The sequence below is a fragment of the Oryctolagus cuniculus genome, chromosome 2, assembly GCF_051225735.1.
Source record: "Oryctolagus cuniculus isolate XC-2025 breed Fujian yellow rabbit chromosome 2, ASM5122573v1, whole genome shotgun sequence".
NCBI lineage: Eukaryota > Metazoa > Chordata > Mammalia > Lagomorpha > Leporidae > Oryctolagus > Oryctolagus cuniculus.
Genome location: NC_142868.1, coordinates 178,364,178 through 178,381,584, shown reverse-complemented (window position 1 = coordinate 178,381,584; position 17,407 = coordinate 178,364,178). Strand labels below are relative to the sequence as shown.

The 17,407-nt window shown below is 46.1% G+C and overlaps 1 protein-coding gene across 2 annotated transcripts in view; it reads right to left on the bottom strand.

Moving 5' to 3' along the window:
• Nucleotides 1–17,407, bottom strand: part of ALK (ALK receptor tyrosine kinase) — a 774,540-nt gene that overhangs the window by 396,955 nt on the left and 360,178 nt on the right. The gene's annotated exons all lie outside the window — the stretch shown is intronic.

Below are 17,407 nucleotides of genomic sequence, written 5' to 3'. Positions count from 1 at the left end.
GCAGTGGGTTAATGCCTAGCTGCGGAGCACTGAACTGAGAAAGTGGTTAATTAATGAAAAACTTAAAATTCAGCAATGAAATTACCTTTCACAGTGACTGACAAAGGCAGTATAAATAATTCAGTCTCTCTCACAGTTGATTGAACAGAGTGCTTCTCTTCTTTTGTCAACACTATAGAGACATTTTTTCCCACTGCCACGTTTTGTACCAGCTACAAGTGTCGCTGCCCATGTCTAGTCAGGGAAATGAGAAGGGGCAGAGAAAACCTAATTGGGAACTGGTCTCAGTTGGGAATTCCAAGCATGTGCTGTGCTCTGCAGGCAATGACTCAAAATATGTATGGCCAGATTTACAAAGGAATGCTTCCTTGGTGGTGTCTGGACACAATGCAGCCGCTCTGGGAGGGAAGGGACTGGGCACCAAGCTGCCCCCCTCAGCTCCCCTGCACCACCTGCTCACTGATCCCACAAGCCTCCAAAGTGATGGAGGAATGAGAAAAGCCCCCTGGGTAACAGGTGCTCAAAAGAGGGAGAAGGAGCTGAACTGAATTTGAGGGATGTTTATCTTCCTTCTGGGTCCAGCACTATCTCAAGGAGCTAGTGGGAAAAGCAATTGCTTGGCAGGGGTGCAGCCATGTGTGTGGTCTGCAGGAGCAGCCCACAGTGCACTCTGCAAAGTTATGCTGGGTCCCTCCACATCCCACAATGGGAGGAAGTGAGCCCTCCTTTCAGACCTTAGCCTAGGCCCTCTGTAGCACCCCTCCTCCCACCCAAGGAAGAAGGCCAGACACTGAGCACCCAGAGGACTTCCCTTGCTGGCCTGCCTGCAAGCCTTTGGGCCCTGTCAAGTTGAACCTGCATATGGCTTAAACGACCTAAACTGCCTGCAACTTGTAAGGATCCTCAACCTGCTTCAGTGAATTTTTCAGACTTCCTCTCATTTGCCCTTAGACCACAGGCCTGGAAATCAAGTGGCCTGGCTTCTTATACCTAGGCTGTTGGAGTAGCTACAATGATTAACACCCCCTGAGCCTTTCCAGCACCATCCTAGGTCCCTACGTGGATTAAGTCACTTAATATCACCTCTGTCACTTAATAAGTGCATTACTTCGGTAAAACTCTTAGCCTCACTTACTGAGTCTCAGTTCGCCTGACTGTAAAATGGGGTGGAGAGAAGAATGTAGTATGCAGGGAAGGAGTAACAACAACTGGGAAATTACCAGCATAGGATAGAACTCATAGCATATGTTAAATAATTGTGACTTTCTTTCCCTTTTGTTCCCCCAAATGAACTCAAGAGACAGTGTCTCTTTTCATATCTGAGAGTACAGGGGTACAGAAAGCCGACAGGATTCTTTAACTATCACTCAGATAACTAAGGGGCCAACAAAGTCCAAGGACACACCGACTGCACCACTGCACCCTAACTCAGCAGGGGGTGCCTGCTTCCTTCGTTGCCAAGGCTCTGTGCTAGGGACTTGGACAATTTCCTAGTAGGGTAAGAAGTGACCCCAGCCCTGAAGGGACCTCCTACTTAATTGGGGAGTAGCCCCATACTGTTGAAATAATTAGCGAATCTTAACAATGGAGACTTGGTGTAGAGTTCATTCTTTATTCCCAAGGGAGGCTACTTAGAATTATTTATTTCTCATTAGACTCTCTGGGGTATGCTAAGAGCTGTACAATTAAACTCCTTATATCAAGGAAACAACTATTAAGACCTAGGATTCTAATGGATTTCTAAAGAGAAGGAAGAGATAACAACTAGGAGTGATCAATTTTTAAGATATTACGCAGACACTAGACCTGTAAGATGGTGTTTTAGGAAAAGAATGGATACACACCTGTGAAGTCATCTAGGCGTAAGAAACTGGCTTCATTTTCAGGATCTCTTTTCCTGGCAACCTTGGCCAATTTGCCCAGGTAGAAGTGATGGTGCACCCAAATACAAGAACTCTGGGTGTGTTGTGGGCAAGTGTTCCTAGACTCCTTGATTGCGAGGGATCACAGGGTTATCCCTGAGATGGGAGCTGCCAGCAGCAGCAGCTTCTAAGGCTGAGCCCTTGCAGAAATCACCTTCTCAGAACTTGTAAACGCCAGCCACAGGGTAAGGCTCCTCGGAGCCTCTGACGGGCATCCTTTATCTTTTTTAGACTCTTGTGCCCTTCATAGTAAAAGTTGCTGCTCGGGAGAGGCCGGAAGGGAGCAGAGCTCCCTTGACAGAGGCCACCATTGTGCAGAGGGCAGATGGTGAACTCTGAACCCAGTGCAGGCTCCTCAACAATGACAAAAATCATATTTACCTGTTTCTGACACAGGAATGTAATGCTATTCTCTGAGCAGCCTTTTGGAACTGGAAGCAGGAAGCATAACATCTTTTCAAATAATGACAACTAAACAATAAAATCTTCTGCTTACATTATGGATAATCAAGAAACAGAGACTTAGGGAGAGGGGAAGGAGCCAAAGGAGGGGAAAGACAGCATTGGATGAGAGAAAAATAGAAATAAGGGAACAACGCTGGTGCTGCGGCTCAATAGGCTAATCCTCCACCTAGTGGCGCCGGCACACCAGGTTCTAGTCCCGGTCGGGGTGCCGGATTCTGTCCCGGTTGCCCCCCTTCCAGGCCAGCTCTCTGCTGTGGCCCGGGAGTGCAGTGGAGGATGGCCCAAGTGCTTGGGCCCTGCACCCCATGGGAGACCAGGATAAGTACCTGGCTCCTGCCATTGGATCAGCATGGTGCGCCGGCCGCGGCAGCCATTGGAGGGTGAACCAACGGCAAAAGGAAGACCTTTCTCTCTGTCTCTCTCTCTCTCTCACTGTCCACTCTGTCTGTCAAAAAAAAAAAAAAAAGAAAAAGAAAAAGAAAAAAAAGAAATAAGGGAACAGAGAATGAGCCCACAGGCCCAGGAGGGGAGGGGGCACCATATCAGGTGCTCCCAGCCCCGCCTCCTCAAAAGAGGAGAATGAACAGTTCTGGCATGGGTTCTAGGGAGGCTTAAGGATTATCATAGAGAGGCAAATATTCATAGGTACCCAGAAACACCCTGAGAAGGGCTTAGCCATACACAGAGCTGGTTTGTACACAGAAACATAAAGAAAGCCCAGGTGAAGAATGAGCTGGCCCTTGTCAGACAAAGGGATAAAAGGCCAAGAACCAAAGTCAGGAAAGTGATTCCACCCTCAGTGTTTCACTCTTCATTCTGCGAGTGGGCAGAGGCTCCCCACATTTTAAAGAAAAATAGGCCTGCGTTCAGAGTTCCTTTCCCAAATTGTGGTACTTTATTTAGAACATCTTGGTTGATGTCACTGAAAACCACTGTGGATCTGTTCAGCTGTAAGTAAAACAGGGATCTCTCTTCCTGGAAATCGCCCGTGAGACAGATTTATTCAGGGGTCTCGAGTCCTTGATGGAGAACTCGAGATTGTAGGCCATTCCAAGAGGTGGCCAGCCACCACTCAAATGAAAAACTCTGGGCTTCGGATTGAACTAAAACTCCTCAGTGTGGCAGGTGCACAAAGACCCAGAGGAGCTGAGATTCGCTTGTCAGTACCCACTGTGCCCAGCTCACATCTCCAGCTGCTTCTGAGCACACCTGGCTCCTTCACGCCACCGGGACTTTATGCATGCCCTTCCTACCTTGTCCTTGGCACCTTAATTCTCGTAGCACTCTCCTTTTCTATGCCAAAGCATCCATCACAAATTGAATGAGATGATGCTTCGAATCTTTGAATGTCTCTCCACTGTTAGGTCTCAGGAGCAAGGACCACGCTTGCCTGTCTTCAGATTTGATCCCAGTGCCTTCAAACATGGAAGCTGAAAGTGTGGATGAAATCTTCATTCCAATATTTCCCCTGGGGGAAGAGTCTCTGATCCAGCCCATGACTACAAGCTGTAGAAGGGACCTCTTCCTCTGCCCTCCCGCTGTGCCCAGTGCATGCCGCTGCACTTTGCTGCAGACTGCAAGCATCTCTGGGAGTAAGTGTTCTGCGGTGTCTGCAGCACCAGGCCTCCTGGGCAGTGCTGCACCCCTCTCCCCACGTCATTCTGAGTTCATTGTCCTGTCTCTCTTTAATACCACAGGGTTGTTTTTTGTTTTTTTTTTTTTTTTTGTTTTTGTTTTTTTTTTTTTTTTATTAAAAAGGATCCAATCTCTGGGCAAGCTCAGAGATGAGAGGTCATCCCCTGACTTACCTTTTTCCTAATAATGAACTTCTACGGTTCCTTCCCCACACTCCCTCCCCTGACATGTAAAATCAGCTGGCCTCTAGAGCAGCTCTCAGGGCCCCTTGCTGCTTTAGGAACATCCACTCCTGATGCCCTGGTGCTTGGTGCAATTTATGATGTAGTTGAGTTACATATTTGTTTATTCACTCATTCAAAACTGTTTACTGAATATTTACTCTGTGCCAGCCACTGGTTGAGATCAGAGTTTTACAAACTATGTCCCCAAGGCCAAATTCAGCCCCAACACCTATGTCTGTATAATCCACACAGACAACAGAATTTTTTTACACATTTTAAGTAGTCAAGAAATAAAAAAAGAACATTTTGTGATGCATACAAATTATCTGAAATTCAGATTTCAGTGTCCATCAGGAAAATGCAAAGGCTGGGGATGCCTTCTTACTACAACAGTTGAACAGCTGCAAAACAGAGTGTGTGGACCAGAAAACTGACGATAGTTATACTCAGCCCTTTACAGAACCAGTCAATTCCTACCTAGACACTAGGGACAGAACAAGGAGCATGCCAAGGTCCCAGCTCCCAAGACTGGGCTTAATGAAGGAGACAGACACAAAGTGAAATATACTGTTTGAGTACTCGTTATAGCATTAAGCCTCAGTGTACAGCACGTTAAGGACAGAGATCCTACATGAGGAGTAAGTGCACAGTGACTCCTGTTGTTGACTTTACCAATGTGTTTCTATGGGGGTGCAAACGACTGAAATCTTTGCTTAATGTACACTAAACTGATCTTCTGTAAAAAAAAAAAAAAAAAAAAAAAGAAAGAAATTATCAATTCCCAACTTGACTCTCACTGGGATTAAACATGACAATAGGTCTGATCTGATTTCATCATCATTTAAAAAAAATCATCTATTATTTTTCACTTTATGTTTCTGTGTGGGAGCAAACTGTTGAAATACTTACTTAAGGTATACTAAGCTGATCTTCTGTATATTAAGATAATCGAAAATGAATCTTGATGTGAATGGAAGGGGAGAGGGAGTGGGAAAGGGGAGGGTTGTGGGTGGGAGGGACGGTATGGGGGGGGAAGCCATTGTAACCCATGAGTCGTACTTTGGAAATTTATATTCATTAAATAAAAGATTAAAAAAAAAATGAAGGAGACAGACAAAACAAAGTGAAAAATAAGAAATGTTGTAATAGGGGAAGATAAAGACAAGAAGGACAAACATGGTGGGCACAGGGAAGGCTAAGTGGTGAGAACAGAGCTCACTGATGAATTAGCATTTGAGCCAAGCCCTGAAGGATGTAAAGAAGAGGCAAGGATACACATGGACAAGTACAAGATCCTGAGGGAGAGGAGAGTCCTTGGCCAGAACCTTTCCCTGAAAAACTCTCTTGCAGCACTTGTTGATGCCGGAAGAGAGTAAGCAAGTTCCACAGTACTGTAATTTGCTTCTGTATGCAGAAGGAGTCATTCTTCAGGGGTAGTGGTTAGCATATGACCCTGGTAGCAGAATCCTGTGTCTGGATTCCAGCCATGCAAGAGAATGTGCTCTTGCCACTGCGTCTCTCTGGGCTTCAGCCTCCTTGCCTATAAAGCAGGGTTAGGAGGCCTTTCCCATTCCACCTCTCGGAGTGCTGGGTAAAATCCTGAACAGAGAGTACACGAGGGGGTTAACTGTCATTATAGTGGGTCGCTCCCTGCTTGTGCTACAGTTTTCTACTTTTGACTTTAAGCTCCCATGAGTCAGCCACCATTTATTCTGAATTTTCTGGGGCAGCCTTGATTTCATATATTTGGTCCTGCTGTCCCTATAAACTTTGGAAATGTCCTGGGAGTCTCATATTTCAGCTTTCAAACTACGTCTTCCCTCCTGTGTGTCACACGAAGTGCCTCCTGGCAAGCCCTTGTTAATGAAGAAATGGATACACAAGCTTGACTGCTGGGCACGTGGGCAGGAAGAGGTCAAAGTCCCCCAGAGATGCTCTGAGGCCATGGCCTCCTGCAGGTCCACGTTTCTACCACTTTGCTGTTGAGGAATGGAGGTGGCTCTGAACTCTTCTCTCAGCTACTGCTCAGGTGTTTGGGAGGTTCAGCCTTAAGTCTGTCTTGTCTGTTCTGGAACACGGGATGGGGCACAGATCAACACACCCCCCTTTCCAAAAGGGATGTCTCTGGGATGACGGACAATGAGTTTACTCGAATGCCATATGATGCTTAGGCCACGCCTACTAGAAAGAGCATGGTGGAAATCAGGTGTTACATTGTTAATAGCCATTCTTCAGGGCTGGCATTGTGGAGTGGCTTAGCTGGTAAAGCTGTAGCCTTTGATGCCAGTATTCCATATGGGCACCGATTTGTGTCTTAGCTGCTCCACTTCTGATCCAGCTCCCTGCTAATGTGCCTAGGAAAAGAAGCAGAAGATGGTTCTAGTGCTTGGTCCCCTGAGTGGGAGACCCAGATGAAGCTTCCAATCCTGGCTTCAACCTGGTTCAGTTCTGGCCATTGTGGCCACTTGGGAATGAACCAGCAGATGGAAGATTCTCTCTCTCTCTCTTTCTCTCTCTGTAACTCTTTCAAATAAATAAATAAATCTTTATAAAAATTAACCATTCTTTGGCAACTTCAAAGAATTCAGGCACTTGCAGCCAGCAGCACTGCAACTGCAAACACTTTTCCGTTTCTGACTACAGTTGCCTCCTGAGAGCCTCTCCATGCCAAACTGCATTGCTGATTGCCCGAACTTTGCGTGCTGATGAACTTTTGATTCATGAAGTGGCCACTCTAGGTGAAAATTTTCATAGAATTCAATTAAACCAAGCTGACTGTGGTTGGTTCTAAGAGTGAACAGGAGGGGAGGTGGAGATACAGGAGAAAACCCCAGTACTGTAAAAATCACCTTTAAGGCAATTGCCCAAATAATAGCTTTTTGCTTCCTGCAAGATTCTATCCACAATGCCTTCTACGGACTCTGATTTTACAGCCAGCATTGAATGCTTTAACCAAGTTTTATCAGTTTTCATTCCCCTTGATCATCTGAAGTTACAACTGAGGTATGAGAGCCAATGACAGGCTCCCTGCCCCCACTGCAGCCCCCGCCCCCCGCCCAGTCTGACTGCATCTCCTAAAAGGATCGCTGTAGCTCTGTGACATTTTAATTTGCCAGAATGAGACAGAATGTAAGCAGGCGGGCTCAGGTCTGCACATTTATCTTGCTTGCGGGAAATTAGTGCTGGCTCTAGAGCACACCCACTGTATACACCAATGAAAAAACACAATTCAATTTGTGTTGGCAGCTTTAGGAGAGCAGGGCAACCATTTGTTAAGTGCACGGTAATTCAGCGCCTGTTTTTGCGAAGAAGCAGCGCTGAATCCCCCAGGTGGCAATTTGGTCGGCAGATAAGTGAGTTCCCAGCCCTCTGGCAAGTTTCTGGTCAGAAGGCTGCTCTTCCGTGGTGCTGTGGCCCCAGAATGGTGTTTCTGTTGGCCACATGTGCCAGGGTCAGCAAACATGCCAACCAAGTGGCGTGCAGGGGGCTTCACACCAGGACGCGATTGATGCGCTTGTGAAAGGCATACTCTGAAACTGAGTGAAGCCGGGGAAATGTTTTAATCTGAGAACATGCTGTGCACCTCCTGAGCCTCCCCAGTCGAGATCTACCTAAAGGCTCCTTCCCGACTCACCCAGGATGGGATGAGGAAGAGCTTTGGGCAGGAGGGCTGTGCTTAGAGGGTAGCTGCATGGGCGGGTGGAGGCAGGGACTAAGGCTGACTGATTTGCTGCTCAGGGTGTATGAAGTGAATTAGAGGTATATTTTAGATGCTGGAAAATGAACAAAACAGAGAAATATGATGTGCTGAAAAGCATGCCCCCAAATAATCACAAGACATTAATAGGCAGGCTTACCAGTGTGCTTTGTCCCAAACTCACCTGCACTTTCAGCTCTTAGACACCAGGAGGAAAACCTCAAACCCTCTTTCCTGCCTCCTCTAGGGCCATCCTGTGGGCCTCAGTCTGGGTGGTGCCCTACACTTCCTTCTCTCAGCCCCCTTCCTAATACCATGCACACTGCCCTCTGACCCCTTCCTAATACCACGCACACTGCCCTCTGACCCCTTCCTAATACCACGCACACTGCCCTCTGACCCCTTCCTAATACCACGCACACTGCCCTCTGACCATAGGCTAGCTTGGCAGCTTCCCTTCAACTCTCACTGCCAGCTTGGTGATCATTTCTGTGCCTGCCCAGGGCTCTCGGTGCAGCCACCTGCAGACTGCAGATGTACCCGACAGCCCCAGCAAACAGGTCCTCATGAAGACTTCCTGCTGCCTCTCAGCCCATGTCACCCTTGGCAGGAGGCCAAGACCTATCCATATTCTTACAGGAAGTGACACTGAAAGGTTATACAATAAACTACTATTTTTGGGCTCAGATTGTGGGCTTCAATATCTTTGAATCATTTACCCCTCTGTGCCTCAGTTTCCTCATTTGGGAATAAATAGAGATTCTGCCTTCAGATGACATTTGTAATGGTCCTAATATGCCCTATACCCAGTATTCACATAATAAACCATACTGCCCCTTCCCCCAGCTATGACAAAAGGCAGGAGAGTGTCTAGCTGGCCTTAAATAACACAATAATAATAATAGCTGCATGGGAGGGAAGAAGAGAGAGAATTTGGGGCCCTGACAATGAAGACTTCAGGTAACAGCAGAGAAAGGAGGCGGGGCATGCTGCAGATGCCCCATACATCACTGTCTATCCCAGGCCCATCCTTCTAGCACAAGCAATCTCCCACAGCTCGGCAAACACAAGACTGTCTCTTCACAGCTTCCTCACTTCCAAGATGGCCTACAACCTCATCTGGGAGCAAACCAGAAGCTTTGCAAAGCCCTGCCCTGGTCCTCACATGAATTGCTAGGTCATGAGTCTTTACTAGCAATCTAAACAGATAGTCCAAGTCAATTCTCAAGACAAACAAGGCATTTCTTCTTGCAAGATAGGGTCTTTGGTTCCTAGACCTGGGCTGTTTCTGGGATCAGAGGAAAGGCGCGAGAGAAAGGCACTGGACAGGTGAGGTGATACACCCTGGCTACATTCGGCTCTTTCCTCTGGGCAGTGGACCAGGAGAGAATCATGATCTCTAATGTACCCTATATTTCCACGGTCAGCTGAGTACAGGCTATTAAGAGAATCATAAGAATGCTGACGCTGAAAGGGCCTTTGAGACAGTTTTCCGCAATGTTTTTCTAACTGTGCTCTGTAGAGTCCTGGTTAGAGAAGGGGCCTCAGCACCTGGTGCCTCACCCTGTCCTCAATGAGAATACACCCACTCTGTGCCCTGCTTTCTCTCCTTTGGTGTGTGGTCATGAAGGCTTCACTTGGAATAAAGGGTTCCTCTGCGAGAAAACAAAAACTGTCACATGCTGATTCCATGTCCATGTGTCAGAGTCAAAGGAGCCAAGGACCAGAGAACTGGAGAGACTTGTCCAAGGGCCTCGGCTGGTTAGTGCAGATCCCAGCCTGGACCTGCCTCTGCCTCAGGGCCCACCTTCCCTCCCTCTACCTGCTACCCTTCAGGCAATCTGGGAGGTCTCTCTGTGCTCTCTCGGCACAGACAGGGACTGCTGAGTAAGGAGAGGGAGCTGGGTGGTCTCAGCAATGCTGAAACAGTGGTGAAGAGGTACTAGCCACGTGCACTGTGATGTTCTAGGGAGTTCTAGATTTGCCAAGTTCTTTCTTCACCATCAGTAGGCCGCCCTGCTGATGGATCTGGGAAACCGAAGTGCACCAAGCACTACCAGGCAAAGAGCCCAAAGCCCAGGGCTCTAGCCCTAGCTCTGCAGCCAATTCATCATGCGACCTTGGACAAGTAATTTGTCTCTAATTACCTTATCTATAAAGGGACTTTTTCTCTAAGGTTCTTTCCAGCTTTTGAATTCTAGGCTCCCTCTGATCTTTAACGATGATCTCATCCTTGTACTAATGGCTGTATTTTATATCAACTTGCCATGAAAAATAGGTATCTGCTTCTCATTTCTATCCCTCAAGCTTCAGGCACTTTAAAGATTCTCATGGATTATTTAATTTGACCTTAAACAAGGTGAGATTCTTGTCCACATGGGACTGACATGATAAAAAAGGTTCAGCCAGACTTTGATGATATGGTTATACACAAAGAAATACCTGACAGCCTCCCTGCATACCCTTGGCAATGTCCTCTGTACACTTTGCTGTATTTTTCTTTTCTTCTATGCCCTGCAGATGAACTCAGCATGGAGGAGCTGTCTGAGGCTTCTCCAGGAGCACCCACTATGTGCCTGGATTGAAAAACTGTGCAAGTAGTCAGCTCATCAGATTGCGAAATAGCTTCTCTGAGGGATGAGCGGGAGGCACGGGGGTCTTACAGGTGTGGAGGGAGGACGTGCAGCAGGCTGAAGGCAGTTCCACGTGCTTTAGAGACTGCATACCTAGAGGAAAGGTTAACGCGCCCCTCAGCAGACTTTAGTCTTGACCAAGCCAGCCGCGTGGATATATCACTCCCAAAGAAGGCATAATTCTAGGAGTCAACAGCTTCAAGTTCTTCACCCACCACAGCCTGGACTCGTTGCAGGAAAAAAGCAATGATTCACTCTGAGGCTTGAGAATAGTATTAAATTACTTGTCCATTATTAGATGATTTATGCTGGGATTGGGTTGAGAGGTCCCTTCATTGCTTTCTTCTCCTCACCCCACCCACCTAAGCTCCCACTACTGCCCAAATAGTCACAGAATTTATAACATAGAAATTGGCCCTGAGACACGGAGCAGTGGCATTTTCTTTCTGCCAGGGGTTTTGCTACTGTGTTGGTTTTATGCATATGTCCAGATGATTCTTATATTAAGGCCACAGGAAAAAAAATTCAATTTGGTTTTTATTAAAGTCCAACCGCTGCCCTGCCAGTCAAACCCATTTATCTCACTGAGCATGGATTGCTCATGTCAACCAGTGATTACCGTGCGCTACCTCGATAACAGCCTGCTGATTATCCCAACATCTGAAAAGCTGCCTTTTGTAAATTACATTGCAACTAACGAAGCCCAGATGCACTCGCTTCGGTGTCCTCTCTTACTCCCGCTCGCTCTCTCTGTCACGCATGGGAGCCAACGCGCAAGGCCAGCTCTGGCATCTGAACGTCATTTTAACCAAAGCTGAGGATTTCAGGCCCAACCACAGGGAAGGTCTCCTTTCCCTGCTGTGTGGAAATCAGGTTTCCATACCCTCTTCTGATTTAATACGCTTTCTCCCAAACTTTGTTTGGGAGTCATATTAGAGCTCCCTTATTGCAGTCAACACAGAAAACCCAGATACCACACAACACTTTAATTTAGGATAATAAGGAAGATGAACAACATGTGGTGCCGATCGTGTAGGTGCAAGGGCTGTGATTTTTAAATTACGCTAAACAGATGTGAAGGGGAAAGATGCCATCCATATGACAGTTTAGTTCAGCTTGAATAAAGACAGGCCTGATGCAGTTTGGGGCTGTTTACACCATCAGGCTGCCCAGTGGCGGGGAGTCAGAAAGGCCGAACAGCAAGTGCGTGCCTCCGGCTCAGCAGCGGTCAGTGTTTGCTGGGTGATGGCTTGACTGCCCTTCCCGTCTCAGTTTCTCCAGTCTCAGGCAGAGAGAAAGAAGTGTTAAGGGCTAGAAAGAAGGGAAGAATCAGTAAGGATGAACATATGGTGTCTCTTTTCCCAAGGTCAAGGTCTTGTAATCATCTCTAAGATCACTTCGTGTGGTTTTGCCAAGAACTGCAGCGGACAGAGAGTGTGCAAAGCAACAGCTCAAGGGACAGGCTTTTTCTGGTGGAATCTACCCAGAGCCCCAGAGCCAAGGGATCCCCAAGCCCCAGAATCTACCCAGAGCCCCAGAGCCAAGGGATCCCCCAGCCCCAGAATCTACCCAGAGCCCCAGAGCCAAGGGATCCCCCCAGCCCCAAGAACCACTCACTGTACACACTTTCCACCACTCTCTTCTCACATTCCCTACTGTCAGTGTACTAGAGAGGGAAGGCGCTGAAATGGCGAAGTGTGGTCTAGGGTGCCTAGAGGTCAGGTTTGCAGGTCACGTTTAGACAAGTAGGGGTCACTTGGACCAAGACCCAGAGTCCCAGGAAGTAACGATCATCATGGATAACCAGGGTGGTGAGGGAGATGAGGGCCACCAGCCCTCTGGATGCCCAAAGCAAGGATTCTCTTTCTCTTTCTCTTTTTTAAATTTTTTTCTTTCCAAATTGGAATAATTCCTGAAGAGACTGGGCATTTGACCCTGCCAAGCTTTTGTTCAGTGACGGTTTAAATGTCCATTTTCACTCATTTTCCTGCTTCTGTGGGATGGATTGCAGGGCAGTGTCACAGTGCAGCCCTGCCTCTGCCCCAGCCCTGCATGCAGACTCATGTTGAACACTCACTCACTCAGCACCTGCTGAACCCTGACTGTGTCAGGCTCAAGGCTGGTGCTGCTGTGAAGACCCAGAAATATCTCTCACTTAGTCTTTGACCTTCATTAGGGAGGATGAGAACTGCACAGAACAGTATCCAGAGGATAGAATAGGACTGGGAGTTCCTAAGAGGAACAGAAACAGGCATGGCAGAGGAAAATGGCCTTGTTGCTGAGACCAACATGGAGGAAGGACTCTTCGAGTAGATTTTAGGAGCTCCATTGCAAATCCAAGAAGAATGGGCCTTCTGGGTTTATTTCTACATGTGCAGAATGGATTTTGTTCTGTATTTTTCTCACAAGGCCTGGAGGCAGCAGCTCATAGGACCAGTCTAATGATTAGAACCTAAAATCAGAGCCTTGGGATTGGGTGGCGCCATGGATGTGACAGATTGCTCAGACACCTTGTCCTGGACATTCTCGCCTGTGCTGTACCTGCCAGGCTTCTGCAAGGCTTCTGCAAATTAAAGGGGCTCTGTGATGCCACCTCACTCTGTCAGTTTCTGTGTTGATGCTCTAAAGAACATTCGGCTGCACAGTACTTCTAAAGGACAGGATTCTCCAAAGTCTGCCATCACGATTCCTTCCCAGGAAGTGGCCACCCTTGTTTCATAGACAGTCACAGAGAAAGACAGAAGTAGACGAGGGGGATCAGAGAGCATGAGACACAGATGCAGAGGAAGACAGAGTCAGAGGCTGAACAAGAGAAGGCCAAGATCTTTCCAATGTCATCTTCACACAAGGAAAAGAAAGAAAAGCCAGAATTCCAACTAGGCATTCTCAATCCAGAGAAATTGTCTTTCCACTGTACTTTGCATCCTGCTGTTATTAATAATAATATAATGAAACGGAACATTTGCATTGTGCTTTAATTTCAAAGCATTCTAGCCTCACAGTTATCCAGCAATCTTTTTACCATTATCAGTCTGTTTAGAGAGGAAGAAACCAAGTCACACAGACACGGGATGGTTTCCAGTGAGTTGACCGGTCAATGGAGGACCCTGAAGTCTTCCTCTCCATTAACTCAGGAAAGTTCCCCAGGTGAAACCAAACCTTCTGGCTGTCTGCTCAACCCCCAGTCAAAGCCAAGCAGTGAGTCACCAAGAACATGGCAGCTACATCTCTCTCTTTAAGATGTACTTATTTGAGGGACCAGTGCTGTGATGCAGTAGGTTAATCCTCTGCCTGCCACACCGGCATCCCATGTGGACACCGGTTCTAGTCCTGGCTGCTCCTCTTCCAATCCAACTCCCTGCTATGGCCTGGGAAAGCAGCAGAGGATGGCCCCTGAACTCACATGAGAGACTTGGAAGAAGCTCCTGGCTCCTGGCTTCGGATCGGCACAGCTCTGCTGTTGCGGCCATTTGGGGAGTGAACCAACGGAAGGAAGACCTTTCTCTCTCTCCCTCTCACTGTCTGTAACTCTGCCTCTCAAATTAATTATTTATAAATAAATTTATTTATAAATAAATTATTTATTTATTTGAGAGGCAGAGTTACAGAGAGATAGAAAGCTGGGGAGGGAGACAGAGGGAAAGAGGAAGAGAGAGAGGGAGAGAGAGAGACAGAGAGAGAGAGAAAAGGAGAGAATCTTCTGTTGGTTCACTCCCCAAATAGCTGCAACAACTGGAGCTGGGCTGGTTCCAAGCCAGGGACCAGGAGCTTTTTCCTGGTTCAACTCCTGTGCAGGGGCCCAAGAACTTAGGCCATCTTTACTACTTTCCCAGGCACATCAGCAGGGAGCTGGGTTGGAAGTAGAGCAGCTGGGACTCAAGCTGGCACCCATGTGGAATGCCAGTGTCACAGGCAGCAGTTTTACCCTCTACATCACAACATTGGCCTCCAGTCAGTCACATCTTGATTTTAATTCCAACCATTCTTGACCTCAATTTCCTGATTTTCAACATCAAGATAAATAGGCTCTATCTGTTCCCTTCCTTCTCTGGTTCTAATTGCCAGGAGAATCCTGTTTGCTTCCTGTCTTAAACAAACAAACAAACAAAAACTCACCTTTCTTGGGCTCTATTCTCTCTACCTTCCGTAGAGCTGAATCTATAGATGTAAAGGCAGTCCAGAGTCCTGGAGCCTCTCTCTCTTGCTTTTGGTCACCTGTCCCATATCTTGCAGACACAACTATCTGATGAAACAGATAAACTCATCTACAGAAAACATGGATGTAAACAGGGCAAGCAGTTGGCATATGTGCTGGGGGATTGCACAGTTGCTAGTTGAAATCTCATTATCTGCCTAAATTTGTTTACTAAATAAATGAGACCATCTATTTATTTATCATGTAAATTTAATTTGAGGCCAATTTATTTACTCCATGTCTATCAGCAGTCACCACCTCCTTTAGCTCAGCATCCCAGTCATTCTAGCCATGTCAAGAAATAAAAATTAGCTTCTGTCTTTCATTTTTTAAAAAACTTCATTTACATATCTTGAAAGTCAGAATTAGAGAGAGAGAGACAGAGAGAGGGAAAGAGAGACAGAGAGAGAGGTTTTTCCATCCACTGGTTCATACTCCAGATGGCCAGGAAAGACAGTGGTAGACCATGCTAAAGCCAGGAGCAAGGAGCCTCATCCTGGCCTTCCACTTGGGTGGCAGGGGCCCAAACACTTGGGTCATCTTCCACTGCTTTTCTTAGGCCATTAGCAGGAAGTTGGACTGAAAGTGGAGCAGCCAAGATATAAACCATTACCCATATGGGATGCCAGTGTCACAGGTGGTGGCTTTATCTGCTATACCACAATGCCAGACCCAGTTTCTGTCTTTCTTGGGTCTTGGCTCTGGAGCACTCACAGGCAGAAAGCAAAAGAAAATGACAAATTGGAGGAGGAATAAAAGGGGTGGAAGTTCAAAGAAAGATTCCCCAAAACCAGCATACTAGAAACACCCCATCAAATCTGAGTAGGTTCTCTGTGAGAAGGAGTCCTCAACCATCCTTGAGTCCAATCCGGCAAGGGCAAGGTGACAGGAAGTGAAACCAGGGCATTCACTCTATGGCACAGGGCTTCTTCCATCCTTTGTTAAGTGATGGTTCCCCTAATTTTAAATATGATGAATGTCTTTTGAGAGTTTTTACCAAAGTAAAGTCTGAGAAAAGTTCATGGTTGGTTCACCTGGATCTTAATAGAAATTTTGCAGGCAAATTAGTGAAACAAATGTAGGAAATCTTGGATTTAACACAGTCTGATTTGGTAATGTGTGCTGTGACGCTCAGAGAGGCATATGGAATAGGAGGGTTTCCTGCCATCCATGTGACTGTAGAAGGCTTCCCCTCTTCATGGAGAAAACTGGCAACCGAGGATCTACAGAACTCATTCCAGAATGGGTGGTTTACATTTTACCTCTGGACTTAGTCAAATGACCAGGATGCTTTTCAGATTTGCATCTTAGTATGGTGACATCAGCCTATATATTGAGCTCATGGTAAACAATGCTGCCAAGGATGCATTGTTAGGATCATGACTCAGAAGCTGTTGAATGCTGGCCTCTCTTTAAGGATCCATGTAGAACACACAGTTTTAGACCACACATCTTTTTGTTAGTTGCTGGTTTGATTTTACTTTAACAACAGTGTGAAGTGTGTACCAGACAGCACTCTGTGCTTCATGCTTGCTGCTAGGAAGCCTACAGAGACTTCTGTGGCTTCTTCTATCAGGTGTATTGTACTACATGGCGCGGTTTCTCACATTGAAGACATTCTGAGGTCCATGGTAACTTTCTTATCCATGATCTGTTCTTCATCTTTGTCATTTTTAACTTGCTCAATTATTCATTCATAGTCTTCAACACTAAATTCTTTTTAGAACAAAGGAGGCTATGAATAGCTAATTAAAATTTTGAAATGATCATTTTAATTGATGATGCAAAGCAGAAAATAAAAGTCACCTTTAATCCTAGCACCTGGAGAAAACTATACACTGTCAATATTATGATAATGAGGTATTTCATGTTTGTATACAAGATACAAATTTGTATATAGTGTATGATTCTATTTTGCAAAATTGGAATCATATGCTATATATGAGGGTACTTCAAAAAAAAAAAAAAAACTATCAATTCCCAACTTGATTCTCACTGGGATTAAACATGACAATAGGTCTGATCTGATTTCATCATCATTTAAAAAAAAATCATCTATTATTTTTCACTTTATGTTTCTGTGTGGGAACAAACTGTTGAAATCCTTACTTAAGGTATACTAAGCTGATCTTCTGTATACTAAGATAATCGAAAATGAATCTTGATGTGAATGGAAGGGGAGAGGGAGTGGGAAAGGGGAGGGTGGTGGGTGGGAGGGACGGTATGGGGGTGAAAGCCATTGTAACCCATGAGACGTACTTTGGAAATTTATATTCATTAAATAAAAGATAAAAAAAAAAAAAAAGTTAGTGGAAAATGGAATTGAGGTTCATTACATTTTGGTATAAAAATTTTTGAATCCATGAAAATTTTTTCATAAAATGCATTTTTCCATGAACTTTTTGAAGACCCCTCTTATAGGTCCCCTGTACTTGGAAGAAGGGAAGGATGCTTCCCTATTTCAAACCTTGGCATAGACACAAAGTCCCCGGACTTACAGTGCAGCGGATCTGTGATTCCTGGCTGTTGCTTGAGGTGTGTCAGCCACATTTGTCTTTCACAACTGACTGAGGCTGCAAGCTGGAATTGCAGCGCAACACAAAGCATGATCTCACAGGAAAGGAGAAAGCCCAAGG